Raw genomic sequence first — 14,023 nt, forward strand, 5'->3', positions numbered from 1 at the left:
CCCCTCCCTCCCTTTCCAGCAAATATATTTACATTTTAATGGTGGCCATTTAAAGACTGGTCTTTTAAAAGGATTAAATTCTGGGGGGATTATTTTGGGTCAGATAGGAGGCGCATATGGAGAATATTTTCAAAGAGGAGAATGCACATCTGGTTGTCCCTATCTTTAGCAGGTAAACTAAGAAAGGCTTTTGTGTTTATTTTATATGCCCGGCATAATAGTCCCCTCCACTTAGGTCCTGTCTGGATGACTCACAGCAGCACCATGGTGACTTTGGTTGCTGAAGGTTATGCCAGAGGAATATAATCTCTAGTTAGTCTTTCCAAGCTGGAAAGGAAGCCGAATGATGTACAATGTGTGTCTTTGGACAATGTCAAGCTAAATTCAAAGCATCCTCTAAGTGATATTTCTATTTGGCCTGAGCTGCTGCTCACAAAGCTATTCAGGAGGTCAGGAAAGAGCTTCAACCTGTCTTGGTGCAAGAAGAGGCCACAAGGATGAAATTACAGAATGGGTTCAAGTAAATCATTTCTCACAACCTTTCCTCTATAAAAACCTTGTCATTCTAGGATTCTTAATTCTTTCTGACCTCTAGTGGTGAAAAAGTGACTCTGCAGTTGCTTTTATTGGGTTAGTTACTCTCCCCTACTCCCACCCTGCTACATCATTTCTCCCTTCTATAGGTTTGCAGTTTGGAACAGCTTTTTAAAAAAGAGAAACATCTTGTATATGTGTCTCTCTGTGTGTATGTATACACACCTATGCATATAAACACATACATATGTGCATATACACACACACACTTATCCATTACTGGTGGTGGTGGGCAGAATAGAGCCCTAGTCGGTCCATAACAGCCAATAATCACTTATTAAGTGCTTACTAAGTTCCAGGACTGTGCTTAGCATTGGGCAGAGCCATTTAATTTTTCAGCTCTAGAAAAGTATGATAGCGTGATTTTGTCGGTGTAAGGAACTCCCAGTGAGGAAACTCTCTCTCAGTGCAGAAGGGAAACAGCGCTGCCATTTAAAGTATTAGAAGGTTGCCTCTAAAGTGAAAGTTATTTTCTTTAAATTGAATTTGTCCTTTGGCACCAGGAGCCCAAGCATCACTATGTGTATCAGAAGCTCTATCCAAGTATATAGCAAATCATGTGATTATAAGCTTCATGGAGTTTATTTGTGTAGGTACAAAATTAATTATATCACACCTACTTCAGCGCACTGACTTTGACTGTATATTGGACACAGACCAACCAGCATTTCCCAAAGCCAATTTGTTCCTAGAATAATTTTGGACTTGAAATACACTGACAAAATCTCCAAATGCTGATGCCCCGTAGGCAGAGAATACTTTGGAATAAAGGGGAGTTGAGGAAATTTTGGAGCAAAATTGAAGAGGTGAAAAATCCATTAGCCTTCCATTGGAGAGCATGGTATAGTGGAAAGAGAGGAAGGGAAAGGGAAAGAAGCAAACATTTATTAAGTGCCTATTACGTGCCATGCACTGTGTTGAGTGATTTGTAAATTTTATCTCATTTATCTTCACAAAAGCCCGGGAGGGAAGTGTTATTAATACAATTGAGGACATTGAGGCAGACACAGATTAAGTGACTTGCCCAAGGTCTCACAAAGGCAGTAAGGCTGGATTTGAATTCTGGTCATCCTGACTTCAGGCACCACTCTCTAGCACTGTAGCTGTTTCTGTAAGAACCAGGGACCAAAGTTGCAGTCCTGGCTCTGAAGCCTAGACTGTCACTGGTAAAGTCACCTCCCTTCTCTGGGACTAATCTGTAAAATTGAGGCAATAACTTTCACTACCTACCTCACAGGGCTGTTATGAGGAAAATGCTACATACTTATATACATAACATGTTTTATTATATGTAATTCTATTTTTACAGAAAATTTTTATAGACCATATATAATAAGTATTTTTCATATGTACATAGCTAAATTTTAGTGTAGCTTTAGATTTTTTTTTTGAGGGGAGAAAGGAAGGCAATTGGGGTTGGGTGACTTGCCCAAGGTCACACAGCTAGTAAGTGTGTCAGGTGTTTGGGGAAGCTTTTGTAGCTCTTTAAGAATAGGTTTCGAGGTAGGCTGTCCCTTCTGACTTCCACCTACGGAATGTGGATGCTATTGGCCGGTCTAGCCATACCTTTTCTTCTTTCCCTAGGCAGTTCCTACTCCTTTATTACCCCCTTCAACTCTGCTGAGAGATTTCCTCTGCACTCGTCTGGAAAGAGGAAAAAGGAGTGGATGAATTGTTGCCCAACAGCCCAGTATGTCCCGCTCTGCAAAATGGTGCTCTGACTTGCTTTTAGCTTGGACGATTCCTCTTCAGCCTTTTCACCCCGGGAGGTCCCTCTTTTCCATAACCCTGTCCTCTGATGGGTCAGTTCTTCCCAGAACCTCCATTTTGAGAAAGTTCCCACACCCTCCTCATGTTGACCTTTTCAGTCCTTCATGCATATAGTATGCGCTTGATAAGTGTTTGTTGATTTGACTAAGGAAAGCCCAAGATCTGGTTTAATTCTGCCTTTTGGGACGTTTATAAAGAATATTAATTATCAAAACCACAAGATTCTCTCTCAATTTGGAAAAAGCCTGACACTTTGGCACCAGTTTTCAAACTTTGGTCCTTTCTGTTTCTTTATGCCAATACTAAACATAGCTCCTCTTTGTTGCTGTCTCACTGATCACAAATAAGCAAACAAACTGCTCGAAAGCAATTAGGATTAATGCTTTATGTCCAATGGGCCCACTTTGACACTGATTAAAACAGCGAGTAAACAACTCTAAAGAAAAAGACCAGCTGCCTGAATTCTTGGCTATAGGAGATTTCAATAATAATTAGACATTCCCAAGTCTCTGGCCACAGCTGTCCCATCTGCCCCAGTAGGGGAAGGACTCAGCTGGCCTACTGGAACTTGGGCTCATCCACCATCAATCTGCTCTCAGCTCAGTCTGTCTCCCAGAGGTTCCCCCACCCCCACTTCTCTGTCTCTGTCTCTCTGTCTCTGTCTCTGTCTCTCTCTTTCTGTCTCTCTGTTTTTGTCTCTGTCTCTCTCTCTCTGTCTCTCTCTGACTCTCTATCTTTCTTTCTGTCTCTCTGTTTCTTTCTCTGTCTCTGCCTCTCTGTCTCTCTGTCTCTGCCTCTCTGTTTCTCTCTCTCTCTCTGTTTCTCTCTCTCTCTCTCTCTCTCTCTCTCTCTCTCTCTCTCTGTCTCTTGCTCTGTCTCTCCCTCTGCTCTCATATTCTCAAACTACCACTGCTTATGCTGAAGCCAGGCCTTAGTTTAAAAATCCCCACCCTGTCCCCAAATATCATTCCTGAGAGGACCTGAATCCCTCCCAGGTCAAGACAAAGACAATGCTGTCTACTTCAAACTACATCTCCCAAGGCTTCTAGCACTTTCCTGCAAAGGTCTCTCTGAAATCCTAGTACATTTGTATTTTAGAAGGAAAAGCATTGCCAGCATTGGTCATTTCCTCTGGGAACTCTTCCTTCACATTATATGGAACATCGCTGTTCTTTGGGAAATTCTGAATCAGCCACATTTAAATAAAAAACACAGAGACTCTATAGAAACTCTAGTCTTTGATTAAATATATTGACAGCCCCCTCTCTATATGCCCTGTCCCCCTCCCCTCATTCTTCCAAGTTTACTTTTAAGTAGAATTTGTGGATTAAACACCCCCAAGACAATTTGTTCTACTCTTGCTCCAAACCTAATTACTTCTCCAGGGAGTGAGGCCTAAAAAGCATGATACACACTTAGGGAGCGCTGTTCAGCATACCTACTTCTGCCATTCACTGGACTGACCTTCATCTGCACTTCCATGGCAGGCAGACATGAGGCAAGTTGAATGTGGGTAGGAATCCCTTTGGGGCCATGTCTCTAATCTCCAAACAAAGTAGCCGATTTGAAAACACAAAGCTTTACTGTAAAAGTATCCTCTCTGTTACATGCCCCTGCCCCTCAAGCCTTTCCTTCTCTGGCTAGTCGTGGAGCATTAATTGAGTGCTCCCCAAGTGAACAGCAGGTCCAGACAACCTGTCTCCAGACTCACTTCCCTCAGTCCTAGAAACCATGTGGAAAAAAAAAATAAACTTTTTCAAGAGCTTGACATAGTTTGACATTTTGGCAGTATTTTTGAAAATTGATTTTTTGACAAGGGTGGAGGGAGGAGAGGACAATGAAGCTCTTCAGACTCCATGCTGGTCTGCCAGATGATCTCCACAATAAATTCCTATGTGCTCTCTCTTCACTGCCCACAGTGACAGCAGCTGCAGCTTGAGGATAGGGATGGAGGGTAAGATGGGCAGTGGGGGCATATGTGATCTTCAGGTAATGAGTTAAAGAGAGTATCCAAGCAGCAGCTGTAGCTCATGGATCAGAATAGGGGGACAGGTTGTGAAAAGGGGGATGGGGGCAGATAGATAATTATAGGCTAATGTAGATAATTAAGGGAAGAGTAACGCCAGTGACCCTGGTAGAGATATCCACCCAGTAGTAGCAGGTCTTTGACCCTCAGCCAGGCTTATATAGCAATATAACATAATATATACACAGATAAAAGCAATATATCTATATCTATATATTCTTATATTGCTAACGTATTATTTGATGCCTGGGCCTTCTTTGGTCTTCGCTACTGCCTTGACTAAGGGACAAAGTACTAGCTGATGACCTCTGGCTCAACGTACTGATGAACTTTTTGCCTCTGTTCCTCTAGTATTGTTGAGACTGCCCACTGTTTCCCTGTGCTCCCCACCTCATTCCTCACATACCACAGTGAAGTTGACCCTCCTTATAGAAGGCACTGAGAATTCCCTGGAAGGCAGACCCCACCCGTTAGGCTGGGGTGCTGATGGCATCACCCCATGGAGGAATCTGGAGGGCAAAGATCCTATTCAATGGCATTTGGAACAAGGGAAACACCTTGGTGCTGGGTTAGGCCAGTATGCTTCTCCTATCCTTGAACTGAGTGCCTGTCGACAGTTAGACAGCCAGGGATGAAGCCTTTCCTGAAGACTGAGATGATGGCTGGCACCAGGATGAGACAAACTCAGCAAGCTTTATGTCCTTTCTACATTCCCTGATTAGTAGGCTGAGGGTACTTTTACATTGTAGTAGAATGGTTTCCTTTTCTTTTAAATCTTACTTTATCCAGTATTCCTCTGTGATAATTCAAAGGGGAGGAGACTACACCTGTGATTTCGTTGATAGAGGGAATTCCTAACTGAGGTAACTCGCTCTACCAATGTAAGTCTGCACCTTCTCTGCAATTTGTAGTCTTAGAGGTTGGCTGTGAGAGGTTAAGTGACTTGCCTAGGACCACAGCTCAAATAACTCAGCCTATCACCTATGCCATGCTGCCTCTTACACTTAGAGAGAAAAATTAATTGTATTTCATTATAGTTATATATTTTTATTTTTTTAAGGCATCAGTGAATACATTGATTGACACTTCTTTGCTTTGCGGTATCTAAGCACAAAGAGAGCTAACCACTAGCCAGTGTTGCCGTTGTCAGGTACCACCATTCATCTTTCTTAGTGGCTGGAAATAGAGGCAAAACTAGTAGTAAGCTTCTGTGGAACCCTCCCTGAATTTTTTTCTTTTTTTAAAATTTATTTTATTCTGAATTTAAAATATAAAACAAGCATTTCTGTAACACGGTAGAATAGGAGAAAAAAAAGATGATTGTACATGAAATTGCCAATCTACTACATACAACTTGCTATTCCTTTTAAATATATAAGAAAGTTATCATGTAACTTTTTTTGTCCTTTTTCTAGATAGCCCTGGAGATGGCTACCATTAGACATAAATACATATATATATATATATATATATGTTTATTTATACACACACATACACACATATATGTAAAACCATTCTATACATATTTCTATTTATCAGTTGTTTCTCTGGATGAAGATAGTGTCTTCCTTCAAAGGTCCTTTGTAGTTAATTTGAGTATTTATAATAGTCAAAATGACTTATTCATTCAAAATTGTTCTCAAAATAATACTGTTGTTACTGTATGCAGTGTTCTCTTGGTCCTCCTCATTTCCCTCTTCATTATTCCATGCAAATCTATCCATGTTTTTCTAAGATTATCGAGCTCATCATTTTTTGTAGCACAGTAGTATTCCACCACAAACACATACCCCCTTAGAAATGAGAACCAATCATCGTACTGTCCTTCAAGGCCTAGCCTAAATTCCCATTCCTCCAGAAAGGTTTCCCTAACTACTCCAGTGGTTACTGATCCCTCTTCTCTGAACTCCTGTTGAATCTGCACCATGCAATTAGCATCTGGTTACCTTTTGTCCTTAGTTTCATAAGTATAAACCTCATGTATTCGACTAAATTGTAAATTCGTTGAATGCAGGAATGGTTTTTACTTCTTAAAATCCTGGCCCATTGCAAAGTACCAAGTTACTCCATAAACACCTACATGCATTCATATATACACTATTGGGAGCCCATCTGTGTATATGTTCCTTACCTTTGTTTTCAAGACTCTCTAGCTTCCTATTAAGTGATCTCCTCGTTAAGTAATGTTTAGAAGCTAGGTAACATTCATTCATTTGTTCATTCATTCAGGAAAACATTTCTTAAGAGCCTCTTACATACTAGGTGCTATGCTAAGTTGTGGGTATACACAGTTAAATTAAAAACCAGTTTTCACCCTCATGTAACTTACATTCTACTGGGACAGGGGATGGGTGAGTGGGAATAGAACGTTTACATGGAAAAACAGGACAATTTGGCAAGGGAGAGGACAAGTGGATAACTAATGAGATAAGGAAAGACTTCCCATACAATGTGGCACCTGAAGAAAACTAGAGTTTTGGAAGGAGAGGTGAGGAATAGTGGATGTATATATACACAGATGGACCCCAATAGTGTACATACATATACGCATATATGTGCACATATATGTATATGCACACATTATTATGTCTATGTATTATATGTGTATATACACATATATCATACGCACACATATAGACACATACACACATAAATACACACACCTGTATAGAAAGCTGAGTTGGATTTCCTGTGAGGATAAGACCATAAAGGGAGGGGAAAAACTGCTACGGATCTATCAGACAGGGAAGAAATGATTTTTTTAAAAAATGTGTAGCTGGGGGAGGAGGAGCACTTTAGTGAGATTGTGTTGAATGTGGAAAAGTAGGTCAGGAACAGGCAGCAGGCAGGATGCTCTAAGGGTAGGGAATCCATTTCATCAAAGTCTTAGGTGGCAGTTAGGAATTGAAGACCTCAGAGATCTGTCAGAGGATGATTTTTTTTCTTTTTGTTTTTTTTTTAATATATATTTTTAGATTCCTTGTCCTTCCCTGCCTTCTCCCAAAATAGTGAAACCTCTTTTTAAGTGTTAGTGTTTTCTCATACCCACCTCAGAGTTCAATGCCACCACCCAGGCAATACTGCATACATATTAATAGGTTTTGTTTTTTTTTTTTTACCCACTTGCTGTTCTATACGTAGTTTCAGGACATATTCCACAAGGAACGTCATTTATTCTAAGGTCAGAGAATTAATATTCATGAGAGCACCTCATCAAGGAAGCATAATGAGGTGCTCTCCTGCTCCTTATTCTAACTTCATACTAGTATTTAACTCTAAGTGGTTGGGGACACTTTTAAAAAAATTCCATTTTCTCTCTCATAGTGTCACTTGAGTTCCTGAGATCATAATCACAGCTTGAGCTGTTCTTGTCTACTGGTCGTGAACTCTCCAGGGCTGGCCTTCCTTTCATGGTGAATGTAGAGTAGCAGGGGCCGGGAGACTGAGGAGAGGGAGGAGAGAAAGGAGGCAGAGCTCCGACTCCACATTTAATTACCTTTGATAAACATGCAGTGAGTTTCCCAGAGATGCTGTGTAGGGATTTCTAGCCCAGCTCAAGATTTTCAGAAATTCTCGTTCCTTCTTAGGTCTTCTTTGTCCTACCCTGGCATTGTAAACTTGAAAAAGACAGAACACCTCATTCTTTTAGATCTCCTTTCATTGAGAGGGCAGAAGAATAATACTAAATATATTTTAATATAAATATTACTATTACAATAATATAATATTACTATTACTACTGATAATTATTAATCATATTAAAGGCTATTTTTATGTAAAAGCCATTTTATATTTATATTATATATAAATATATATGTATAACATGATATATATTATATAATATATATAAATGTATATGTATAACATGGTATATATTATATAATATATAAGTATATTATGTTGATGTATTTACATAAATATTTATATTTTATATAAAAGCTATTTTTATATAGAAGCATTTACATAATGCTTTAAGGTTTGCAAAGTGGCTTACATATGGTATCTCATTTGATCCTCACAACAACACTGGGAAGTATATGCTATCATTATATCCATTTCCCAAATGAAGAAACTGAGGTAGACAGAGGGTAAGTGACTTAACTAGGATCAGGAAGCTAGTAAATGACTTCAGGCAGGATTTGAACTGAGGTCTGTCTTGGCTCCAAGTCCAGCACTCGAACCACTAGGTGGTAACCTAGCTGTCCCATGAATCCCTCTCTTCTTCCAAGAGCTGAACAGCCATTCCAGTTAGGGTTATTATCTAGCAGGCCTGTGTTAGGGGAAGACGCCAGATTTCCTGGCCTTCTAAGCCTGCTGATCATTTGTTAGACTCCCTAAAGGAGCCAGAATGCTTTGAGATCAAGAATTCTTAGCCTTTTTTGTGTCATGGACCCTTCTGGAAGTCTGATAAAGCCTACAGATCTCTTCTCACCATCCAGTTTTTAAATGCATAAAATAAAATACATGGGATTAAGAGGGGGAAGCAATTGTATTAAAATACAATTATCAAAATATTTTTTAAAAATAAATTCATAGACTCTAAGTTACGAATCCCTGTTAGTGGATCTCTCTCAGTAGGAGGTGATAAAATTTCAGTTCTGACCCCCCTCCCAACCACCTAAAGCTGATATCAGTGAGGTGAGGCAAATGAAGCAATCTATACAAAGCCTTTGTAAATGTTAAACTGCTTTAAAATGCTGGCTGTTGTTATTATCACCAAGGAGAACAGACTCTGTTGGGGAGCTTAGTTTCAGTAGCATTGGTAGAATGAAGCCCATAGGGTTTAACTAGAATCCATCAGACCAAGCAGCAACTTGGCTCAAAATATCAAAAGGTTCTAATGGACAAGAATGGTGTACAACTACATCTGTAAATCAGTCTATCAGAATCCCCCGAGTCTTAAGGCAGAGATGCATGAGAAGTTATTTGAAGGTATGATGGGAGGATCCCTGCATTTGTAATCAGATGACCTGGGTTCACTCAATTAATCAATGAACATTTATTAAGCACCTACTATGTGCTAAATTCTGGGGATACAAAAAGAGGCAAAAGACAGTCCCTGCTTTTAAGGAGCTTACAACCTAATGGAGGCAACATGTAAACAAATATATACAAAGCAAGTTATATATGGGATAAATAGAAAATAATTAATGGAGAGAAGTCACTGGAATTAAGAAGGATTGGGGAAGGCTTCCTGTAGAAAGTAAAATTTTAATTAAGACTGAAAGGAAGACAGGGAAGTCAGCAGTCAGAGAGCATGAAGGAGAGCATTCCAGGCATGGAGAACAGGTAGAAAATATGCCGAGAGCAAGGAGATGTAGTGTCTTGGGGGCAGTTAGGTGGCGCAGTGAGTACGGCGTCAGCCCTGGAGACAGGAGGACCTGAGTTCAAATGTGGCCTCAGACACTTGACGCACTTACTATCTGTGTGACCTTGGGCAAGTCACTTAACCCTGGTTGCCCTGCCTTCCCCCCTGCAAAAACAAACAAAAAAAAAGAGATGTAGTGTCTTGTTCGTGAAGTAGCCAAAAGGCCAGTGTCACTGGATCAAAAATTAAATATTGAGGAGTAAAGTGTAAGAAGACTGGAAAGGTAGGAGGGGGCTAAGTTACGAAGGCATTTCAATACCAAACAGAGCATTTTGTATTTGCTCCTGAAGGAAACAGGAAGTCGGTGGAGTTTATTGAGTAGGAGGGGGTGACCTGATTAGACCTGCATTTTAGGAAAATCACTTTAGTGGCTGAATGGAGGATACATTAGAGTGGGGAGAGACTTGAGACAGGCAGACCCACTAGCTATTGCAACAATCCAGGCATGAAGTGACAAAGGCCTGCACCAGAGTGGTGGCCATGTCAGAGGACAGAAGGGGGTGCACTGGAGATTTGTTTAAAGGTGAAATCAACAAACATTGGCATTCTGATTGGATATGGGAAGGCAGAGGTTTCTGGTCTGAGGGACGTCCAGGATGGTGTTGCCCTTTTTAATAATAGGGAAGGAAGGAGATGGGGAAGGGTTTAAGGAAAAGATGATGAGTTCTGTTTCAGACATATTTAATTTAGGAAGTCTACTGGACATCCCGTTCAAGACATCTGAAAGGCAGTTTGAGATGTGAGATTAGAGGTCAGCAGAGAGATTGGGGCAGGAAAGGTAGATTTTAGAATGATTTGCATAGAGAGATTAATTAAATCCAGGAGAGCTGATGAGATTACTAAGTGAAGAAGCATAGAGGGAAAAGAGAAGAAGTCTCCGGACAGAACCCTAAGGGAAACCTATGTTAGAAGGCATGATCTGGAGGAGGATTCAGCAAAAGAGGCAGGTTCAAATGCTCACCCTGCTACTTAGTGTGACCTTGGACAAGTCTCCTTACCTCTCATATGTAAAATTAGGGAGTTGGGAGTACATGAGCTTCATGGACCCTTCTAGCTCTAAATCTGTGGCCACAAAATTGTAGAGTTAGAGGGGACCTCAGAAATCATCTACTCAGAAAGGGTCCCCACTATAATATGCACAGCAAGAATTCATTCAACTTTTGACAGCCTACACTTAGGGGAAACCAGTGGTATGCTGGAACTAGTTTATACTAGCTTGAGAGAGCCAGTTGTTAAATTTTCAGTATGAGCATTCACACCTTGGAAATCAGCAAATGCTATAAATCAGGCTTGAACTCCCAAGAGCTATGTACCTTTTAACATAACCCAAGATCACATAAAAACTAATGCTTTTTTGGCAGTCACATCAAATTGTTGACCCACCTTGACCTTTCAGCCTACATAAAATCCCCAGATCCTTTTCAGACAAATCGCCATTTACCCATACCTCTTTTATCTTGTACTTATTAAGTTGATTTTTTGAAAAAAAGCGTAAGACTTAACATTTATCCCTAATGAATTTCATCTTATTATAGCCAAATCCTATGAAATAATTTATGTTCTATGAAGTTAGAACACCCTACAGACCCTGTAGAAGCCAGAAGAAAGACAATCGCAACACGTTTAGGGTCTTTCGAAAACGTATCTGTCGACCACAAACAGATTTAAGGGTGAGTGAATGATTATACTGTTTTCTCACTGCTCAGAGCAGTGGGAACTACCTATCCTGTGTTGTTACCATTCCCCAGGGCACCTAGCATTATTGCTGAGAACACATGGGTGCTCCCTAAATATTGGTTAAAGATGAATTTCACAATACAGGGAGTAGCAGGTTAGATAGAGAGTAAATTACACTTGCGTCAGCTTGGGTGTAGCTTTAATTGCCCATGACTATGGATTCATGCCATTATTTTTGCTGAGATCTGATTTGTGAATACTGGTGGAACCACCCCTTGGAGTCTGAACGGTACACTGTCACCAAAATATTAACTTCACTTTTGACAAGAGTTACGTAGGGGAGATACTGTGGAGCAGTCTTAATGCTTCTGATGCAAGCTTACCACGAGGGTGATGCCTGCTTGTTGCTTGAGGGGGCAGCTCTGTACACAGCTGCTCACAGCTGTTGGGTGGCAGGGGCCTTGGCCAGAAAGACAACTCAAGAAATTTCTAAGCGCAGATGTGCTGGCCGTTGCTTGAATATCTTCCAATTCTATTAGATCAGTACAGTAGTAGAGAACATGCTTCAGACAATGTAGCTGTCACAATGGGTGCTTATCTGGCAGGCAGACTAAAGAACAAAGACAATAGAACTGGTGAGAAGATAGAGAAAGCTCCCTAAAAGAGGCTAGAGGGAGAAGAGAATGAAAAGAGATGATAAGATAATTACCGTAGACCCTAAATTGTTGGAGTCACTTCCTACTAAGAACATCTTAGTATGATGCCATCATTAGAATGGGGTTCCTCAATATCATCTTACTTTTAGAAATTTTTTCCAGGCTGACTACTCTCGGCCAATTGCCATTCTCTCCCCTTGCATTGTTTTCTCTCCATTTAGTGCAGTTTATGGTCACTCATTAAAAACAAAGAAACAGATGCTTAAGAGAGAAAATTAGATCAATTCCAAAGTAAAGATTTTGGTCTAAATGACGGAAGGCAGAAACAAGATGTGTGTGTGTGTGTGTGTGTGTGTGTGTGTGTGTGTGAGTGTGTGTGTGTGTGTGTGTGTGTGTGTGTGAGAGAGTGTGTGTGTGTGTGAGTGTGTGTGAGTGTGTGTGTGTGTGTGAGAGAGAGAGAGAGAGAGAATATGAAGACTTTCTAGTTCATAACCTTTTAAAAAATGAAAACAGGTACAGATAAGGTTCAACATTGTCTTAATCACATTTTTCAGTTGCATTTCCTAGAACCTACATTTAATAACTAAAATTTATTAAGTGTCAACTATGTACAAAGCAAGAGAGGCCAGCTGTCATAGGATCATAAACTTAAAATGGAAAGGTAGGCGGGGACTAAGTTATAAAAGGCTTTGAATGCCAAACAGAGCATTTTGTATTTGATCCTGAAACCAACAGGAAATCATTGAAGTTTATTGAGGGTGTGTGTGTGTGTGAGACCTGATTGGGCCTGAATTTTAAGAAAGTCATTTTAGTGACTGACTAGAACATGGATTAGAGTGGAGAGAGACTTGAGGTAGGCAGATTATTGCAATTACAATAATCCAAACATGAGGTGATGAGGGCCTGCACCAGAGTGGTGGCAATGTCAGAAGACAGAGGCTGGGTGTATTGGAGATATGTTGGAAAGTGAAATCAACAGGCCTTGGTAAAATATTGGTTATGGGGGTGTGGGGTGTGGTAGAGACAGTGAAGAATCTAGGATGACTCCTAGGTTGCAATATACCGTAACTTCTAAGAATTCAACTGTTGCTTCTTCTAAGAACTTAACTCTATACTATGCTTAGGAAAACTTTGTCATTATTGGAACAATTAGAAGGATTCTACATAGACAGAGAGTATGGGAGTAAGCTGATGATGTTGAGATGATGTAAAAAAATGGATGGGCAAGAAAGAAGCATGCTCTGGGAGAAGGGGGAAGGGATAAGAAGAATGGGGAAAATAATCTCACAGCAAAGAGGTGGCAAGAAAGAGCTCTTACAGTGGAGGGGGAAATGGTGGTGGTAGCGTGATGCTTAAATCTCATTCTTATCTAAATTGGATCAAAGAAGGAAATGTGTGCATGCGTGCATGTGTGTGTTTGTGTTTGTGTGTGTGTGTGTGTGTGTGTGTACATACACTCAATTGGGTATAGAAATTTATCTGACTCAATGGGTAAGTAGGAAGAGAAGGGGATACGAGAAAGGGGAAGTGATAAAAGCAATGGCAGACAAAGGAAAGCAGTGATCAGAAGCAAAATAGACTTTAGAGGAGAGAGAGAATAAAAAAGAGAGAAAGAAGAATAAATAGAAGAAAACAGAATGAAGGGAAATGTATAGTTTGTAATCATGAACTCACCCATAAAAATGGAGGCAGTTAGCAAAATGGATTAGAAAACCAGAATCCAACAATGTGTTGTCTACAAAAAACACACTTGAAACTGAGAGACACACACAGTTAAAAAAGGGGCCAGAGTAGAATCCATAGTGCTTCAGCTAAAGCAAAAAAAAAGGGAGGGGTAGCAATCCCAATCTCAGACAAAGGAAAAGCAAAAATAGACCTAATTAAAAGAGATAAGCAGGGAAATACCTCTTGCTGAAAGGCACCATAGACAAT

This window comes from Trichosurus vulpecula, chromosome 4 (assembly GCF_011100635.1).
Source record: "Trichosurus vulpecula isolate mTriVul1 chromosome 4, mTriVul1.pri, whole genome shotgun sequence".
In the NCBI taxonomy this organism is placed as follows: domain Eukaryota; kingdom Metazoa; phylum Chordata; class Mammalia; order Diprotodontia; family Phalangeridae; genus Trichosurus; species Trichosurus vulpecula.